The 21,514-nt window shown below is 45.5% G+C and overlaps 1 long non-coding RNA gene across 1 annotated transcript in view; it reads left to right on the top strand.

The window, feature by feature from the left end:
• The window catches only part of LOC106995011 (uncharacterized), a 38,448-nt gene extending 17,392 nt beyond the window's left edge, over nt 1-21,056 (top strand). The window contains exons 2-3 of the long non-coding RNA XR_001441728.3: nt 18,319-19,028; nt 19,917-21,056. This is a non-coding gene — a long non-coding RNA (uncharacterized LOC106995011). The remainder of the gene's footprint in view (nt 1-18,318; nt 19,029-19,916) is intronic.
• The last annotated feature ends 458 nt before the right edge of the window (nt 21,057-21,514 follow it).

Here is a 21,514-nt window from a genome sequence, read left to right as displayed (position 1 = left end):
TGGGGAGGTAACATTAGAAACCCTTGGGCCATAAGACCCCAAGAAGCAGAATGTCCCCAGGAAAGCCGCAGGATTTCTGACCAGGCTGATACTCCCTCTCCTTGCAGGGGCCTGTGGCAGAGCCCGGGATGGGGGACAGAACACGAGAGGAACGACTCAGTGGAGTGATGGAACGTGAGCTCAGAGACCCAAGGCCCAAGGTCCTATGACGCTAGGACTGGCTGGTCCCTGCAGGCATGTGATTGGCCACCAGGAGAGAGGGCTTGCAGAGCTGCAGGGAGGGCAAGGGCCTGGAGAGCCTCATCTTACCAAGAAGAGCTTTGAAAGCTTCACGAGATGCTTCTAGCATTGCATGACCCAGAAACCAAGGGGCAGGTCTAGTCCTCCAAGTTAGAAAAGTAACCACTAGAAGCACTGAAAATTAATAATGGGATAATGTGGCGGAGTGGAGGGGGTATGAGTGGGAGAGAAATTCTCATCCATCATCTTGGAAAGTCAATAGATAATGTCCAAAACTGATGAATCAGGAAATAGTGGCAGACATGCATTATTTAGAGATACGGGGCACTGGTGTGGACACAAGGCTGGGAGTTAATGTAGAGGCCTCTGGGGAGTAGACATGCGTGGGGATGGGTGAGGAAGGGGTCTGGCCTTTGTTTAATATTTTATTAAAGAGCTTTTGTTTATGCTCCTGACTGTGCCTCCAAATCACCCATTCCCATCACCCTGAATGGTTTTACTGACTACCTGAGAACTCAGATAGGAGGGCGTGCCTGTGTGTGTGCCTATGTGTGGATGTGTACACATTTGCACCTCTGCCATGCATCCCAAAAATCACCACTGAGGGACAGTGACCCAGCCTCTATTCCATCTGGGCTTCAGGTTTTCTAATCTGCCTAATGAGAAGTTTGAGTGAGGGCCCTTTCCCTCTTGACAGCCTGAGGTTCCGTGTTAACAGAGTTTAAAGTCAAAAGTCCAGATTCTAATCCCGCTTCTGCCACTTCCTAGCTGTGTGTCCTTTAACAAGTCACTCGACCTCTCTGTGTCTACTTTCTTCTCTCTAAAATGAGCAGGCTGATGGGAGCTGGGCACATCTGTGAGGTTGCTGCAGCCACATCCTTGGTTTTCGGCCTCCCTGGACTCGCATGACACACCTCTACCTCCCCATTCCATCACCTCCGTCCTTCCACTCTGTCTTCCTTTCCCTCATCTCCTCTCCTACTCTTGGTGACCATTGGCAAGAAGTAGTCTAAAAGCGCAAACCACAGTGAAGGATCAGGAGATGAAAAAGAACAAGATTAGGAAGGGACATGGGCAGATGGATGGTAGAAGAAGGGGCACCAAATTGGCTCTGGGTTAGTCAGAACTCTTTGGGCTGAGAGTAACAAAACCCAATTCAAACTCGCTCCAGCAAAAAAAAAAAAAAAAAAAATACAGAGAGAGCGAGCGAGCAAGAGAGAATTAATTGGGCTTATGTAACTGGGAGCCAAACACCACCTTCAGGTATGGCTGAAGGTTCAAGCAGTGTCCTCAACAACCCACCTCTCTCTCCACGTCTCAGCTCTCCTCTGCATCAGCTCTCACACCAGCAGCTGGTTCCTAATCACAGGAAGGATGGTTCTTCAGCTGCTAATTTCAGAAGACCCTCTCCCTCCCCGCATCCCTAGCAATCTCCCCAGAAGGAACTCAAATTGGCCCTCCTCGAATCACATGTTCAGTTCCGGACCAATCCCTGTTTCCAGGCAGGAGAGGTCCCCTGAATGGCCCACAAAAGTCACATGATCTGCCCCGGGGAAGGGAGGCAGGACCCTTGGTTGGCAGCCCCCATGGAGGTGGAAAGGAGATTCCCCAAAAGAGGAGAAGGGAATAAGGAACAAATACCTGAAAGTCACGTCCAATGCCAAGATTTTCAATTTGGAAATGAGGTCTGGAGAAGGAGGACAAAGCCTGCATAGGCTGAACCGACAGTGGGACAAGCAGCAGAGACCTTTGGCAGCCCCTGGGGATGTGGGTTGGAGTTTGAGGATGAGGCAGAGCCAGTCTGGAGGCCATGCAGGAAGAAAACACAGTGCAAAAGGAGCAGAGACCCCAAGTGCACCTCATAGTTCAGAGGTCGGAGTCATGCCCCAGCCAGCTCCCGGGTTCCGGCTCCTGGCTCAGATGTCCCAGAGGAAGGCCAGTGGAGCTCTGTTGACCAGGTCAGTATGGAAAGCCCTGGTTCTCAGGTCCCCAGCACCTGTCGCCCATCTTGACGAGGTAGATGAGGAAGGGTCAGGCTCCCACCAGGCCTGCCCCGATGCTCCAATTAGATACCACCCACCTCCACCCATCCTCTACTGGCCAAAGCGGCAGCTCTTCCTGCCCTTGGCCTGGTGTGGGAGGAGGACCTGATGAACCTGTTCACTGAGCGCTCATTGTCTGCTAGGCACTTCAGTTGCATGATCTCATTCGATCCTTATTCCAACTGTTTAATTCCCATTTTGCAGACAAGGAAATGGAGGCTCAGAGATGTTAAGAGAGGCTAAATAACCTGCCTGGGATCTCACAGGAAGTGCTGAATGCATCAAACTGAAGAGCCTATGCTCTAAACTACTAGGCTTTATAGTATATTTTTAAAAATATGTTTACATTTACCTGCCTAGAAATATTTTTGTAGTTCTTACCAGGGGCCAGGAACTCTCCAAAGCACTTTATATGCATCAAGCCTTTTCATCCTCACATAATTCCATGAGGTCGATACTATTGTAACCCCCATTTTACAGATAAGGAAACTGAGGCACAGAGAAATCAAGTGACTGGCACAAGGTCATACAGCTAGTGAGTGGCAGAGCTCTGGCACCTAGGCATGTGGATGCAGAGCCTGAACCTTTACTAGTGCTCGACCATGCTCCTCAGGGGTGGGGGTGCCTCTGATGCCCCTCTGAGTTCAGAGCTATCCCGGCAAGTACCATGAGCTGTGTTGAATGGCTTTCGGTCTAGCACAGAAGGTTCTACAGGGAATTCAGCACACTGACTGCCCCAAAGCCCTGAAGTCAGCTTTCCTGAAGAGGCCTGGGACCAAGATTCTCTGGGCCTCCATCTCTTCATCTTTAAAGGGGGCTCAGACTTGGGACAGAGACACATTACTGCACGTGGGAGGAGGGGATGAGAACTGCAGAGGAAAACAGAGACACAGAGGCAGAGAGAGGCATGCAAAGAGGAGAGACAGCCCTGCAGAACCTGGGGGACGCAGGCAGCCCTGCCACCACCGCCAGAGCACGATGAAGCGAGTCTGCCAGCTGGGCAGGAGAGGGAGGCAGCCCGAGGCTTCGGCAGCCCAGCTCACGGTGCATTCCCCCGGACCCCCCCCCCCCCCCGCCCAGCTGGCCTTCAGCACATTGTGTGGAGACTTTAGGGGATGCACAAAACTTTCTTCCCTCCAGGACGGAAGAGAATGGGGAGCGGGCATTGCTTGGAGATAAAGATAGGGCCTCATACCAAACATGACCCCAACTTCAGTTGCTGTCCCTGACCCCAAGACTGCCCTTCCAGAACAGAAAAGCCCTTCTTGTCATCAGCGCTGCTCTGACACCTGCTCTGGCTCCCGGGCCCCCAGCAGAACATCTGCACATCCCAGCCGACATTCCCGGCCTCCACTGCTTCTCCTTAATACCCCACCACTTCCTCTATACTCAGCCAATGTGCCCACTCCCCCCGATGCATACTTTGATTCAGTCCAGGCCCTACACACAGAACACCCTTCCTACCACCACTGCCCCAAGTCTGATCTGTCCTTCAAAGCCTGGCTCCAGTGTGGAGCTGCCTAGGCTTGCCCACCACTCTTACCCCAGACTCCTCCCTGCATGCTTCCTCTCCCTCACGTTCCCCAGCCTCGCTTCCCCCAGCTCTACTTCTTCAGGAATCTGTTCCCCGACACCCAGCCATCAACCAAGTCTGCTAGGGCTCCCCTTTTGTGCTTCAGTTCCCACATCTGCATAGGTGAACAAGGCGAGTATTTACATTGCAAGGTGGCAGTGAGGGTTACAATTAGAGAACACAGGTAAAATGTTTAGAACAGAGACTGGGACTTGGTAAGAACTCAGTGAATGTTGTGTTGTTGTCATTAGTGCTATCTAGGAGGATATGGCAAGCTGTATTTTCCAAAATATTTTCAGTCCCATGTGCTCTTGAAGAGAACATCATCACATCCCATCAAGGATTGGAAAGGTCCTGTTCCCAGCACTTTGAGAGGCTGAGGCGAGAGAATTGCTTGAGCCCAGGAGTTCGAGACCAGCCTGAGCAACATGGGAAGATCCCATCTCTACAAAAACATAAAAAAGGAAAAAGAATTGAAGGATATACAGTCTATTTCTATTTCCTTAAAACTCACTAAGAAAGAAGTCATGCTATGTGACTTCTAAGGCTAGGACATAGAGCTTCTCTCTGTCTCTCTCTCTCTCTCTCTCTCTCTCTCTCTCTCTCTCTCTCTCTCTTTCTCTTTCTCTTTCCCTCACTTTTTCTCTCCTTCTTCTTACCCTTGGAACCCAGGCTCCACATTGTAAGAAAGCCCAGTCACATGGACAGACCATATGGGGAGTTCCAGCTGGCTGTCCCAGCCAAGGTTTCAGCCAACAGCCAAGATTAACCACAGCCACGTGTATGAATGAGCCTTCAAATGAGTCCAGCACCCAGCAGAATAATGCCCCCGCCCATTTCACAAAGATCACCATGCCCTAATTCCTGGAACCTGTGAATCTGCCTCATCACATGGCAAGCAGAACTGGCAGACGGAATTTAGGGTGTGGACCTTGAGGTGGGGAGGGCAGCCTGGATTACACAGGTGGGCCCGATCTAAGCACATGAGCCCTTATAAAAGCAAAGAACCTTTCCTCATCTGCCAGACAGCTGGCAAGCAGAATTGGAGTGGCAGAGAGATGTAATCAGGAAGGGCAGAAGAGACTTAAAAGGAAGAGAGGCTTGACCTGCTGTGGCTACCTTTGAAAACAGAGGAATGGGGCTCCAAGCCAAGGGATGCAGGCTGCCTCTTCATTGGAGTACTGCCAGCAAGGAAACAGCCCAGCAATTGCAAGGAAATTAAGTTTCCCGACAGCCTGAATGAACAAGAAAATGCACTCTCCCCTGCCATGCTCTGAGTTTAGCCTCGTGAGACTCTAAGCAGATACCCACGCAAGCCCACAGGACACAAGTCTCCACGTTTGTGGTAATCTGTCACAGCAGCAGTCAAAAATACAGCAGCCATCAAGGTTTCCTTCTGAGGCCCTTGACATCAGGGAATAGAGACAAGCTCTCTTCCCACTCCTGACCTGCAGAGGTGGTGAACAAATGGCTGTTTTCTGCCACCAATTCAGGTATTACGCAGCTCTAGTAGCTGAATGGGGGGGCTTCCAGCCCCTTTCCCAGAAGGAACTGCTGTGTCTTCTGAAATCACCAAGCCACAGTTTCCTCATCTGTAAAGTAAGAATATGGACCATAAAAGAGGCAACTTGTATGTGCTGCTATAAAAAGGCACCAGGCGGCCGGGCGCGGTGGCTCAAGCCTGTAATCCCAGCACTTTGGGAGGCCGAGACGGGCGGATCACGAGGTCAGGAGATTGAGATCATCCTGGCTAACACGGTGAAACCCCATCTCTACTAAAAAAAAAATACAAAAAACCTAGCCGGGTGAGGTGGTGGGTGCCTGTAGTCCCAGCTACCCGGGAGGCTGAGGCAGGAGAATGGCGTGAACCCAGGCGGCGGAACTTGCAGTGAGCCGAGATCCGGCCACTGCACTCCAGCCTGGGTGACAGAGCGAGACTCTGTCTCAAAAAAAAAAAAAAAAAAAGCACCAGGCTGGACTTTTTAAGTGAAGGGTTGATGACCAACGTACATCATACGATTCCATTTTGTGAAATGAAAAGCCTTCGTTGCCACAATGAGAAACCACTTCACACCCATTAGGATAGCTATTATCAAAAAAGTAGAAAATAAGAAGCATTGGAGAAATTAGAACCTTTGCACCTTGCTAGTGACAATGAGAAATGGTTTGACTACTGTGGAACATGGTACACAGGTTCCAAAGATATAAAACATAGAATTATGTGGATTTATTCATTCCACTTCTGGGCATATACCCAAAAGAATTGAAAGCAGGAACTCAAACAGATATCTAATACCCCCATGTTCACAGCAGCATTGTTACAGTAGCCAAAAGGTGGAAACAACTCAAATGTCCATTGATGAATGAATGGGTTTTTTAAAATGTGGTATATCCAGACAATGGAATATTATTCAGCCCTGTAAATGAATAAAATTCTGATACATGCAATAACATGGATGAATCTCGAAAACATTATGCCAAGTTAATAAGCTAGACACAAAAGGACAAATATTATATGATTCCACTTACAGGAGGTACTGAGAGTAATCAAATTTATAGATATAGAAAGTAGATGGTTGTTGCCGGGGCTGGGAGAGAGGAGAATGGGGAGTTATTATTTAATGGAAACAGAGTTTCAGTTGGGAAAGATGAAAACATTCTGGAGAAGGATGGCAGTAATGGTAAAAATAGTAAATTGTATGTTATGTCTATTCTCCCACACTATTTTTTAAAACCCTTATGTGCACATATTGTTTGTATCTGTATTGTAGAAAGTTGAAAAGGATGCCTTCAACATTACTCAAGATAGTCACTATAAGGGGTAGGGGCATGGAACAGGAGGCAGAGATTCTACTTTTTACTTTATATACCTAGGCGCTCTCTAACCATCTTACAAGAAACAAGCATTAAATTTGCAATAATCGTATAAACCAATGTGTATTTTTCAATGGTGACAGCAACACCCACCTCAAAGAGATAATATGAGGATTAACATTCTCACTGTAGGCCAAGCATGGTGGCTCACTCCTGTAATCCCAGCACTTTGGGAGGTCAAGGCAGGTGGATCACAAGGTCGGGAGTTCAAGACCAGCCTGGCCAACGTAGCAAAACCCCATCTCTACTAAAAATACAAAAATTAGCCGGGTGTGGTGGTGCGGGCTTGTAGTCCCAGCTACTTGGGAGGCTGAGGCAGGAGAATCGCTTGAACCCAGGAGGTGGAGGTTGCAGTGAGCTGAGACCACGCCATTGCACTCCAGCCTGGCAACAGAGCAAGACTCCATCTCAAAAATAAATTAATTAATTAAATTAAAATAAAAAAAACATTCTCACTGTAAGAAAAGCACCTACCCAGGCCTGGAGTGGAGTTCTCACATGAAAAATATAAAAATCCCTTCCCTTCCTTTTTTTCTGTCCTGAGAATGTGCACGCTGTACAGAAAAGCCCACCAGAGGGTTGAGGCTGGAGCTGTCCATCTCACTGTCCGCATCCCGGGAGACCCAGCCCAAGCCTGGTAATCCCATCTGATCATGACCCTGGGAACCTCTCAGCGTCTCTGCAATTTAGCAGGAGTGTTCATTCTTAAGTATGGGGAATGAAAACATGACCCTTTCTAGGTGGTCACATTATTAGTGGTCACATTATGAGGGGCGACAATTGCTGCCTTCTGGATCATTCCCAAAAACCCAGAAAAGCTCTAAAAAGATCATATCACTCATCCTTCTGTCCTCTTGCCCCAATGCCCTCAACCACAAACAAACAGAATTCCTTTTACTCTTCCCTTTGACTGTGCCATAGTACTTTTTACTTCCTGAAAGTTCTTCACAGTGTCTAGTCCAAATCTCTCATGCTGCTGCCCAAAGAAAGTCTTTGCCTTTGTAAACTAGTGGCCCCTACCTAGCAGAAAAGACACTTTACAGATGTCCTTCCCATTAGAACTAGAGCCTGTTCCATGCACACCACCTGAGGAGCATAGCAAATATCTTCAGTTCAGCAGTGTATTAGGGCTCTCCTGAGAAAGAAGCAATTGTGTGTGTGTGTGTATGTGTGTGTAGATAGATAAAGTAATTTATTATAAGGAATTGTCTCATACAATTATGGAAATGGGCAACTCCAAATCTGCAGTGTGGGCAAGCAGGTGCGGCCAATTGTGCAGATGAAGTCCTTAGGTAATCTGCTGGACAATTCTTTCTTACGTGGCAGAGGATCAGCCTTTATTTCCATTCCAGTCTTCAACTGACTGGATGAGGCCCATCTACATTTATAGAGGCCAGTTGACTGTACTCAGTCTACCAATTTAAATGTTAATCTCATCAAGAAACACCCTCACAGAAGTATCCAGAATAACGTTTGACTGAATATCTAGGCACCCCATAGCCCAGTCAAGTTGACACATAAAGTTAACCATGGCAAGTAGGTAGAGCATGGGTTGCCAGCCATCCAAGACACTGACATTGATCAAGCTGACAATATGGCACATGGAGCGCCCCTAATCACCAGCCCTGCCTCTGGGCCCATAAAACCAGGAGCTATACATAACATGGGGTAGATGTCAATCTGGGATTAGCAGGATCCCCATCCTGGTAGAGCTTTCATCCCCTGGAAGTGCAGCCCTTTCTAATGAGCCCATACCGACCACCCTTTGAGTTTCTGTTTCCATCAACAGCCTGTTTTTTTTTTTTTTTCTGTCAAAGCCTGTTTCTGAGGCTGTGCAGACCCCCACCCTCCTCTTTAACTAAACACCCAGTGGTTATGAGTATGGGTTGTAGAGAGAGGGAGTGAGGATTCAAAAGGCCTCAGTTTTCCTACTTATAAATTGGAAATAAGTAATAATGGCATCCACCTCACAGAATGTTATGAGAAATCAATGAAATAATACATATATTGTGCTTATATAAGGAACCTCATTAATAGTAAAGCATGAATAAATATTTACTGAGTGAATCACCATCATCATCGTCATTGAATTGGCCCTTACACACCAAAATGAATCACTACAGTTTTACATAACAGAGCCAGCAGTATACTACTCCTTTGGTCTTTCAACAATTCCGAGAATAAATATAGGTGGTTTTCTTAGAAAAACCCCAAAGCTCAGAAGAAAAATAATTTTTCTATGATCAAAAAATTTTATAATATAAAAATTAAAACTTTTATACAGCATCCAGATCACACAGTCAATTTAGACCATAAAAGAGCCAAGAAAATGTGTGCAATACAAAGAAAAAAGGTTAATATTTATAATGTATTAATGAACTGTTACCAATAGAGAAATTATTTTTTAATTTTAAATTGAGATAAGGTCATGAATTAGCAAATCACAGAAAACCAAATTCAAAAGGTCAAAAAGCACATGAAAAGATGTTCAAATACAGGGCTTACAAATTGAAATAACAGTGAGAGATCATTTTTCATCTGCCAGACTGGCAAAAATATTAAGTAATATCTACTGCCAAGGAGATGTGGGAAAATGAGTACCCTTGTTCAAAACCAGGGTAAATGGGAAGTATTTTAGGCTTTTTGGAATGCATTCCAGCAACAGCCATTAGAATGTAAAAATACATATATCCTTTGACTTGAAACTCTCTCTCCTGGAAATGTATCTTATAAAAATTAAAACCCTGGTACCTGGGAATAGACATGTGCTTGTCATACAGTTGTTCACCAGACTAGGAGATGCCTATCAAAAGGCAAATGGATGCATAATATTAATGTTATACAGACACTAAAAAGAACGTATTAGAGCTATGCCAAACAGAAGAGAATTTCCTCAAGACACTGATGAGTAGGAAAAGCAAAAAGCAGAAAAGTATGTACAAAATGATCCATTTTTGTAAAAGAAACAACAACCTAAAAACTCCAAATTCATAAAGATATGTAAATATTTGTGTGCATGAAACAAAAATTATGAACAACATAAATGCAAAAAACAGTGTCTGCTGTTTTAAATACATATTTACATATATAAAAGTATAAAAATGGTCTATCTAGAAGGATAACCACCAAAATGGAAGAATCATGGTCTGTAGAGAATTGGAGCAGGCGAGTAGTTAAATGACCTTTAGCTTTATTTATAATACTTTATATCATTGAAGGAAAAAATACTGCAAGCAAATATGAGAAATGTTAGTGGCTGAATGGTGCAAGTAGGGATGTTTGTTACGTTATTCTCTGAAATAACAATGAACTGAAATAAAACTGACTACAGATCTGTTGTATAGTGAGAGATCATCAAAAGCATTTGTTCTCGGGGCAGTCCATGGATCTACCATGTACAGCTTCCCCACCTGTACCATGAACATACATGACTACATTCACAAGTTGCTGAGAGGGTCAAATGAGATAATACATGTAAAAACACCCAACAGTCAGCCAATGCCAGTCAGTCCTGCCTCCCCAGACACTTGGGTAGATGTTTGCAAAGATGCTTTGGTGCTCTTCCCAGTGGGGGCAGCTGGTAATTTGGCCTAGGCTATTGTAGCACATGGGAACCTAGATGGCTCATCTGAACTCTTGGCGGGGAATCTAGGAAGATTATAGGCAGAGGGAACATCACAAGAATAAACAAACAAACAAACAAAAAACTACAGATCAATATCTCTTACAAATATGCATGTAAAAATCTTCAACAAAAATATTAGCAAACCAAATACACAACATATAAGAAAAATTATATACCATGATCAAGTGGGATTTATTCAGGAATGCTAAGTTGATTTTCAGCATCTGAAAATCAATTAACATAATACATCATATAATAGAAAAACAAAAATTGCAAGATCCTCTCGAATGACACAGTAAAGGCTTTTAACAAAATCCAGCACTCTTTCATGATAGAAAAACACTCAAGAGACTAGGAATGGAAGGAAACTCCCTCAACCTGTTACAGGGTATCTACCCAAAAATCCACAGTTAATGTCATACTTAATGGTGAAAGACAGTATGCTTTCCCCTAAGATCAGGACCCAGACAAGGATTTCTGCTTTCAGTACTTCTATTCAACATTGTACTGGAGTTTTTAGCCAGGGCATTAGACGTAAAAGAAATAGAAAACATTCAGAATGGAAATGAAAAAGTAAAGCTATCTCTATGCACAGATGACATGATCTTGTATACACAAAATCCTAAGGAATTCACTAAAAAGCTATTAAAATGAATAAATGAATTCAGCAAGTTGCAGGACATAAGATCAATACATAAAAATCAATTTGTATTGCGCTTGTAAAGAACAAGTTAATAAATGACATTTTAAAAACAATTGTATTAACAACAGCACCAAAAAGAATAAAATGCTTAGGAATGAATGTAATAAAAGAAGTACAAGATTTGTACCTGAAAACTACAAAACATTGTTGAAAGAAATTAAAGAAGATCTAAATAATTGGGAAAACATCCCATGGTCATGATCAGAAGACTTAACATTACTTAGATGATGATACTCCCCAAACTGATGGACAGATTCAACACAAGCCCCTTCAGAATCCCGGATAGCTTCTTTACAGAAATTGACAAGGGGATTCTAAACTTCATATAGAATTTCAAAGGACCACAGACAGCTGAAACAATCTTGAAAAAAGAAGAAAGAAGGTAGACTCACGCTTCCTGACTTCAAAACTTATTACAAGCAACAGTAATCGAGACAGTGGACTCCTGGTATAAGAACAGACATACAGACCAACGGAAGAGAATTGAGAATCTATAAGTAAACTTATACATCTATGGTCAACTGATTTTTAATGAGGGTGCCAATACCATCCAATGGGGAAAGAACAGTCTTTTCAACGAATGGTACTGGGACAACTGGATAGCCACCTAAAAAAGAGGGAAGTTGGACACTTACCTCACACTTTATATAAAAATTTAGGTCTGGTGCGGTGGCTCACACCTGTAACCCCAGCACTTTGGGAGGCCGAGGTGGGCAGATCACCTCCCGAGGTCAGGAGTTTGAGATCAGCCTGGCTGACATAGTTAAACTCCATCTCCACTAAAAATACAAAAAAATTAGCCGGGCATGGTGGTGGGCACCTGTAATCCCAGCTACCAGGGAGGCTGAAGCAGGAAAATCACTGGAACCCAGGAGGTGGAGGTTGCAGTGAGCTGAGATAGTGCCACTTCATTCCAGCCTGGGCAACGGAGCGAGACTCCATCTCCAAAAAAAAAAAAAAAAATTAAGATAGATCAAAGACCTCAATGTAAGAACTAAAACTATAAAACTCTAAGAAGAAACATAGGAGTAAATATTCATGACCTTGGATCTGGCAATGCCTGACCGTTCTCAGTGTCAAGGAAGGCCCTGTGACAACTGTGCCCTGGCACAGTACATGGCACATGGTGAGAACTGAGAGGAGACAACGTTGGTTTTCCCAACATTTGTTGGGTTAAATACATTTGTTGAATGAATTAGTGAATGACTTCTGTACCCAACCCCAAGTGGAACTGAAGCCAAGCCACACACACACGTGCACACACACACACACACACACACACACAGTCTGTGCTATGGGCTGAATAAGGTCCTGCTGAAATCCCTTTCTCTCTTCATCCTCCCTCCCCACTCCCTTCCACAGACTCTACCTGACAAGACCCAGTACAGATGCCCGCTCTTTCTGGAAGCCTTCTCCTATCAATCAGTGATTCACTCAGCAATCACTGGGCATCTATCTGCTCTAAGCCAGGCCCTGAGCTGGGTCCTGGCAACAAACAGCAGTACAGATGTGGGCCCTAAGCTTACAGCACTCACAGTTGCACAGGGGCCATGGACCGGAGCCTTGACCTTTCCTCCCACGTACATGCTCTGCTCTGAACTTTCGGGGAGGCACCGCACACCACCTCCTACTGGAGCAATCAATAAAGTGGCTGATTTGCCATTTGACTGAGGTACAAAGAGGCCTCCTGTGCCACCCAGTTAGGAGGGAGCAGAGTGGACTTCCCAGCAACCCCAGGACCACACCTGTCTTAGTTGTTCAATACTCATTTATCCGTACAGGACCATTCTCGTGAAAAGTTGAAAGCTCGTTTCTCCATGACAAAACGTCCCAAGAAAAAATGCCAACTGCTAATGCTGATGGTAGGAACAAAGAGAATACAAGAAAGAATACAAAGAGAAGCAGTTTAAGAAAGTAAACAATGGGATAAATTAAAAACTACAACCTATGTTAACCTGGGCTTGAGCAATGTTATGTCCACATCGCTTGAAATGGAAACCAGGAAAAGCAAATCATGAGACTGTTTCAGAAAGGGCTCCAAAGATGAGCAGATGACTCATCAAATAAGAAGGAAAACTTTAGGCAAAGTTTAAAAGTGACAGAACTTATTTTAATAACACAATTAAATCTTTTAGTGATGGGAGTAGGTACTTAGACAACCCCCTAATATTTTTCTCCTTGTGCATGGGAGATGGGGGAAGAAGACATGATACACTAGAATGTTGTATTCAAAGTGGGGGGTCTGAGAGTGTCTTCAGATCCATCCTTCCTGAAGAGGTATGGGGTCAGTGAAAACACCTGATGAACAGATATTCACAGCAGTGTTGGCTGAAGCAGCAAAGAATTGGAAAACATTCAAATGTTCAAAAACTCAGAGCCCCTCTAAGCCATGAGGGTTGCATCTACCCCACAGAATATATGCAGCCTCTAAAATAAAGGTCTTACGTATTAGATAGAAATGTGTCCTCTTGAAAGTATTATTTTTAGAGATGGGGTCTTATTATGTTGCCCAGACTGGTCTCAAACTCCTAGGCTCGAGTGATCCCCCCAACTCAGCCTCCCAAAGTGCTGGGATTATAGGCATGAGCCATCATGCCTGGCCCTGGCAGTATTTGAAGTGGAGAAAAAAACAGGATACAAAGTGCTGTCTGGCTGAAAACGCAACTGCAAAACCATACATTCTGGAAGACAGACACAAAAGCATGGGACAAGGCCTTAATTTTAGAAAAATTGCAAACGACTTTTTTTTTGCCTTTTATTTTTATGGCTGTTGCTACAATATTGTTTGCACAATTAAAAATGCTGAAATCAAAGCCAAGCCATTTAACGATAGTTATAACTCAGATTTCTCCAGTGACATTTAAACAATCACTTACTGAGCACGGACCATCAAGTCTGTGACTGGCCCTATTCTGGGATTTTAGGATTCCAGAGACAAAAAGAGGCTGAGCACAGTGGCTCACGCCTGTATCCCAACACTATGGAAGGCCAAGGCAGAAGGATTGCTTGAGCCCAGGAGTTCAAGACCAGCCTGGGAAGCAGAGTGAGATCCTGTCTCTGAAAAAAAAAAAAAAAAAGAAAGAAAAAACAGCCAGGCGTCGTGGCACACACCTACTATAGACCCAGCTACTCAGAAGGCTGAGGTGGAAGGATCACTTAAGCCCAGGAGTTCAAGGTTTCAATGAGCAATCACACCACTGCACTCCAGCCTGGGTGACAGAGAAATACCCTGTCTCTAATTTAAAAGGAGAGAGAGAGAGAAAAGGACATGGATCCTGTGCTTAAGGAACTCACAGTAAGGGATGGGAAGAGGAGGTAGAACCTGAACAGATCATCACAACGTGGTAGAAAGGCTTTGAGCAAGATGGTCATAGAAAATAGGAAGGATAATGTTAAGAATGACAGTGATGGTAACAATGTCCAACACTCTTGCAGTGCTGTATGAGGCAGGATAAAACAGGTTATGATGCAGTAACAAGCCCACAATTTTCGTGACTTAAAACAGCCAAGTTTTATTTCTTGCTCATGCTACTTGTTCATTGCAGGTTGGCATTGGAGGAAGGGAGGGAGGAAATGCTGCCTGTTATAGTTACTCAAAGACCAGGGCAAGTGAAGCAGCCACCGTCTCAAAAGCTGATGGTCACTGTGCCACAAAGAAAGAGAACTCAGAGGGTATCTTATAACTGCAGTTAAATAATCAGGTCTAGGAAGTGACATCCATAATTTCTGCAAATAATTCATTGGCCAGGGCTAGTACCATTCCCCTAGCTTCAAGGGGAGTAGAAAGTGCAATTCTACCGCATTTGTGCAAGTCAGGGAACAAGAAATATTTAGTAAATTGCATTAATTACTATCATCTACATTTGCTACTTCAGGTACCACCCAAATATGTTACATAAATCAGTTGATTTCATGCAGATAACAATCATAGGAGGCAGGGACTATATCCCCATCACACAGTTAAGCAAAGGGAGGTCCAATGTACTCAACATTAAGTAATGTACCCAAGGTCACAGGGACGTGTCACAGCTGGAATTTGAACCTGGGACTCAAGCTCCAGACCCATGTCACTCTATCAGATGGACTCAGGAGAAGACGACCTCTTGGCCTCAGGGCAGGAAGGTGATCCGGAGAGGCATATTGGAGCCAGAGGTCACAAAGCCTCACCACGGTCAGGACACACACTCAGCCATCTTAAAGGATGCTCTCACCTAAGATGCGTCCAGCATTCTGCCAAAAGTGCATTCCCTGAATATAATCACAAGGAAACTATCAGACAGATCCAGGCGGAGGAACATCCTCCAAAGCCACTGCCCTGAACCACTAGCAATTCCAATGTTATGAATGACAAGGGGGAGGGCAGGACCTGGGGGCTCAGGCACTGTTCCAGGTGAAAGGGGTGTGAATGCCACTCTTGGCTCTCAGCTGCATGTTATATCTGGGGTGAGGGTGGATCCAGCCTGGGCAAGATAGCAAGACCCTGTCTCTACAAAAAAAAAAAAAAAACAAGTTAATTAGTGGGGTGTGGTGGCACCCGCCAGCTACTCAGGAAACTAAGGCAGGAGGATCACTTGAGCCCAAAAGTTCAAGGCTGCAGTGAGCTATGATCACACCACTGCACTCCAGCCTGGGCAAGAGAGTCGGACCCTGTCTCAAATATATATCTATATTTGGGAGGAAAATGCCTTAGAGGTCTTTACTGAAATAATTGACAAAATTTGAATATGAACACATTAGATAACAAATGGGCTCTTCTGTCCCCACAAATACCTCTAAGAGGGAAACTACTCTCATTAATGTCAGCACTAGCTAGAAACTCCTTGCAAAGTTTCCTCCCAGACCCAGTGCTTAGCACAGTTGTAGAATGAATTAACCTCTAGTAACCCTGCATGCCAGACTGGCTAATAATTTGTGAGGCCCAGTGCAAAATGAAAATGCAAAGTCCTTTATTCTAAAATTGTTAAAAATGTCAAGACAACCATCAAGAATATAAGAAGGCAAGCCACTGGGAGAAAATGAAAAAGACATGTCTGATAAAAGACTAGTATCCAAAATATGCAAAGGACTCTTAAAACTCAAAAATAAGAAATGAACAATTCAATTAAAAAATTAGCCAAAGACTCTAACAGACACCTCGTCAAAGAAGATACACAGATGACAACTAGCATATGAAAAGATGCTCCGCAGCATATATCATCAGGGAAATGCAAATTAAAATACGAGATACCACTATGTGCCTGTTAGAATGGCCAAAATCCAGAACAGTGATAGCTCCAAATACTGGCGAGGATGGAGTCAATAGGGACCCTCCTTCACTGCTGTTGGGAATGCAAAATGTCCAGACACTGTGGGAGACAGTCTGGCAGTTTCTTAGAAAACTAAGCATACCATTACCATACAGCAATCCATAGTACTACTTGGTATTTACCAAAAAAAAGTTGAAAAACTATGTCTGTCCAAAACCTGCACACAGATGTTTATACCAGCTTTATTCATAATTGCCAAAATTTGGAAGCAATCCAGGTGTCCGTCAGTAGCAAATGGATAAATAAACTATGGTACATCCAGACAACAGAATATTACTCAGCACTGAAAAGAAATGACTTCCCAAGCCATGAAACAACATGGAAAAACCGTAAATGCATGTGACTAACTGAAAGAAGCCAGTCTGAACAGGCTCCATATGGTATGATTTCACCTCTGCGACACACTGGAAAAGGCAAAACTGTGGAGACAGTAAAGAGGTCAGTGATTGTCAGGAGTTGGGGTAAGGATGGATGAATACTCAGAGCACGGAGGATTTTTGGGGCAGTGAAACTCCTCTGTATGTTATAATGATGAATGATTGTCATTATATATTTGTCCAAACTCATAGAATGTATAACACCCAAAGTGAACCTCATGTAAACTACGGAGTCCGGTGATAATGATGTATCATTGTAGGTTCACTGACACAAATGGACTCCTCTGATGGGGATGCTAATGGGAGAGGCAGTGCATGTCTAGGGTGGCGTAGGGTGGGGTGTATAAGGGAAATCTCTGTACCTTCTGCTCTGTTTTGTTGAGACCTAAAACTGCTCTAAAAATACAGTCTCTAAAAACTTTCTAGACAGTTACATTAAACTAAGGGCATTAAACTAAGCATGGTGCCTGCATGGGTCACACTCACACGAAGCCAGTCCTGTCTGCTGGGTCTCCTCACCTGGCCTGACCCTGGCCATCACACCCAGGCAGTGGGAGCTACCACACAGTCACTACTGGGCCCACTTTCATTCATTCATTTATTCATTCAACACAGATTTACTGCGTGTCTATGACACTCCAGAGACTGTGCTCAGTGCTGGGGACATAGCAGTGAAAATATAAGTCCCTGCCCTCACAGAGCTCAAATTCCAGAGGGAGAGACAAACAATAAACAAGATAAATCAATATATCATCAGTTCGACAGTGAGCAGGGCAGAGGAGATGTATGCAGTGTGGGGCAGGGGTCCAGGGGGTGAGGGGGTGAAATCATAACTGCAGAGGTTAGAGGAAGTATCACTGAGAAGGTGACCGTTGAGTAGAAGTGAGGGACTGAGTCATGCCCAGTGACTGGGAGGCAGAGGCAGGTTCCAGAGAAAGAGAAGAGTGGAAGCAAAGGCTCTGAGGCAGCAGCATGGCTGGAGTGTTCAGGGAACTGCAAAGAGGCTGCTGTGGACCCAGGGGAGGGAGAGAGAGGGATGGAGGGGGAGGCGAGGTCGGTGAGGAAGGTGGGGCCAGACCACATAGCGCCTTGCCGGCCATGGCAAGGAATCTGGTTTTTACTCCAAAGAGAAAGAGGAAGCCAGGGAAGAGTTTTGAGCAGAAGAGTGACCTGGCCTGACTCCTGTTTCTAAAGGATCAGCCTGGCTATTGCGTGGAGGACAAGTGGGGATGGGGGACACGGAGAGGCCCGTTAGGAGATGCTGGCCTTCCCCACCACCCGCCATCCCGCACAGGCCATCTGCCTGGTGGCAGCACCCGGGACTCTCCACCCCTGGGCTTTTGCAGCAGGTTCTCAGGCAGCAGGAGGTGCTGGGAATTAACACCCCCAGGGAACAGCCCTCAGCCAGTGACAAATGGAGTTGAAGAGAAGACCACAACTTCCCCACCTCCAGGTGGGACAATCCCAAAGTGTGCCCCACAGTGCCCCCGCAGGCTCCCTAGCAGGACTGCACCCCAGCTGCCCATAGCTGTCACCTGCTTGATGACGTACCCTGTGTGTGCTCCTTCTCTCCTCTAGCACTGCTTCCTGGGACTGCCTCCGGGAGAAAGCACTTGGGGGGAACTTGTCTGAAGATGTGCTTCTGGGAGAACCTTCGCTAAGAGGGAAGTAACTTAAGTGACTCGAAGGTGGCTCAGAGGGTGGTTGGCATCTCACATAGTAAGAAGGGATTCTGGCTACATTAAGAAGGGATTTACCGACGAGCAGGAGGTGGTGTCTGCAGACTCAAGGCACCTGTCTTCACCTCCCAAGCCAGGTGCCCAGGCCTGAAGGCACTCAGCCTCCGGGAGCCCACGAGGCAGGACTGTGCCCTGACCACAGGCCCTGGGCGCCGGGCCGCCAGCCCGTGTCCTGCAGGGCGGAGGGTCTGAGGCCTCCTGAGTTAATGAGGTCCCCAGCAGACGCACACCCCGCTGAAAATGACAAACGAACAGCATTACAGGCCGTTCCCACAATTACTATCAGTTGGCTGTAATATAAATATGCAAATTCTCTGGGCTTGAACTTTAACACCCTCGGTAGAGACCATTCATCTCTTTAAAGTATTAATTTAAGTTGTAAAAGGGCCCATACATCACCGCGTGTCATTTTGAAAACAAATATTAATCAATTTTACCCTCGGAATTGCTACAGCGGAGGCGGCCCCCACGGCTGCGGCTGCGGCACCAGGAAGCGGTGGCGGGAGATTTACATATTCATCCGAGCTTAAGGAAGCCGCGATAATACAGGTACAGCCCGAAACCCGCGCCCCCAGACCTTATCTGCGCGCCCCGCCGGCCCGCGGCTGCTTCTGCATGCGCCGCGCAGCGCCTTGCAAATGAGGCCCGCGGACCGCTGTCTGGATAACCTTGAACGCCACTGAGATAGGCGGCGAGGCCGCCTTCCGACTTCTTTCCCAGAAATCAAAAAGGATTGAGAAAGGCTAGGCTCTTCCTCTCCAAACGGGAGAAAGAACTCCGGCCTCCTTGGAGGTCCTGAGCAAGACAGGCTGGTCCCTGAACCCAGCTTACTTTTCCACCAGCCTTAAGAACCAGGACACCAGAGTGGCAGGTCCTGGAGGAACGGGGAGGACTGGAAGTGGTGGTCTTCTGGGGACAGAAAAGGGCTTTGGAGTCATATAGCCCTGGCTTCCAAAACGGAGTCTGCACATACATGCCATGGATTTGTATGTGCATGGATTTATTTAACTTCTTGGTTACCTTAATGGAGAAATGTACCCAGATATTAAAGATATCAACTCAAAGAGTCGTTGGCAGGTTTAGAAATTATCTATGAAAAGCACCTAGAACAGAAATGGATATATAGTGAGGGCTGGGGTGACATCAACAATTATTATTATACTCAGTTATCTTCTAGGATGACCATGCCCCACTCCTCAACTGCACATGCTTTGATCTTTCTACCTTTGCATCTGTAGTGGGTTTGAGGGACAGGACCTCCTGCTCCGACCCTGGCTACTGCCACTGTGGTAGTCTAACAGAATCTGCTACCCCCTGCCTGAAGATCTGCCAGTTCCTTTACAAAAGGACAGGGCATCCTGGAAAGAAATGCAAGCCAGGTTGAAGGGTTAATAGCTCCCACTCCCCAAGGTACTGACCACTCCCTGCTTCCCCTAGGGAGATACCTCCATCCTCAGCCGGAGAGAGCACACTTCCAGCCTCCTCCTGAACCAGGGCTTGCAGGGCCACAAGGCTGCTGCCTTTCTCTGGTACTGGGGAGTGCCCACGTCAAGCCAGCAGAGGACACGTTGCACCTGCACAGGTGCATGAGAGATGCTCTTTTCTTCCCAGAGCCATCCTATAGTGGCCTGCACACCCTCATCAGCATCCACTGCATTGTATGCATGTACACATGCTGTATGTACACACGGGACACTGGCTCACTGTGTGGCTGACCTCCACATCGCAGCCCAGAAAACCCTGCCTCCCTTCATTGGCCCATCAGCAACGTTGGAACTGGACTTTCCTGATGAACTCTATGCATAGAACAGTGCACAGTCGAAGGGTTCTTCCCGGAATGGTGATGCTGACCAGTGAACATCGTCCACCACCTCCTGGTAATGCTGAGTGTTGGCCAGTGTCAAACATTCACTAGGACAGTCGCAGATCCTGGCTCAAGTGAGGAAAAGAAATAGCTCCCAATCCTTCTCCCTGGTGCTAGGGTGAGAGGAACTCACTGCTAAGCCTGGGACAGGAATCACTCAGGGATGCAATAAAATCCCCACCCTGCAGGTATATCTGAACCAAATGAAGTACCCCATATATGTCAAATCACATGTAAGCATGTGCACATGTATACACTGGACTATGTGTAAATGTGCACATTGCCCATGTATGTTAAGCCATATGCAAGGATTTACATGTGTGTATGTTCTACCACATGTAAGTGTGCATATGTGTAAGTCGCATGTGTGTGCACATGTGTTGATCCACGTGAGTGTATGCACACATGTACATTAAACCACATGTAGGTGTGTGCATTGCACATGCACATGTGTATTGAACTACATGTAGGTGTGTGCATACATGTATGTTGACTCACACAGAAGCATTGCAGGTGCATATGTGTATATCGAACCACATGTAAATGTATGCACACATTATGTTGGTCTATGACAGTCTGTGCAAAAAAAGACATCCAGAGATAATGACAGGAAATAAACACAGTGGCCATTTAACAAAGAAAAAAAGAAAGAAAGAAATTCTGTTTAAAACACCCTATATTCAAATTTTTAATTAAAGCATTCATCCCACAAATGATTATGAAGGACCTAATTTTTTTTTTTCTTTTTAGAGGCAGGGTCTCACTATGTTACACAGGCTGTTCTTAAACTCCTGGACTCAGGTGATCCTCTGGCCTTCCAAAGTGCTGGGATTACAGGTGTGAGCCACCATGCCCGGCCGGACCTAATATATTTCAGGGAAATGTCCAGTCAGGAGGTCAAAGGGCTGAGTTATGGGGAATGGACCAGCCAGAGTTTTCACACAGTTCATTAAACCTAAGACACAGTTTTAGTCTATGAAAGAAGGTACGCTGTGATAAATTCAGGAAATCCCAAGTCAAGTTCTTTCCTTCTGGCCTACGACTTAGTAATCAACATGGTTATTCCCTGCTACTTAAGGAAAACCCATGGTTCTGAAGGACAGTGGTAGTATAGAGGTAAAACCTTCCAGAAAACAAGTGTATTGGTTTTTTTGTTTTTGTTTTTTGATAC

Source organism: Macaca mulatta, chromosome 20, assembly GCF_049350105.2.
Source record: "Macaca mulatta isolate MMU2019108-1 chromosome 20, T2T-MMU8v2.0, whole genome shotgun sequence".
In the NCBI taxonomy this organism is placed as follows: Eukaryota; Metazoa; Chordata; class Mammalia; order Primates; family Cercopithecidae; genus Macaca; species Macaca mulatta.
This window is presented reverse-complemented; position numbering and strand designations above follow the sequence as displayed.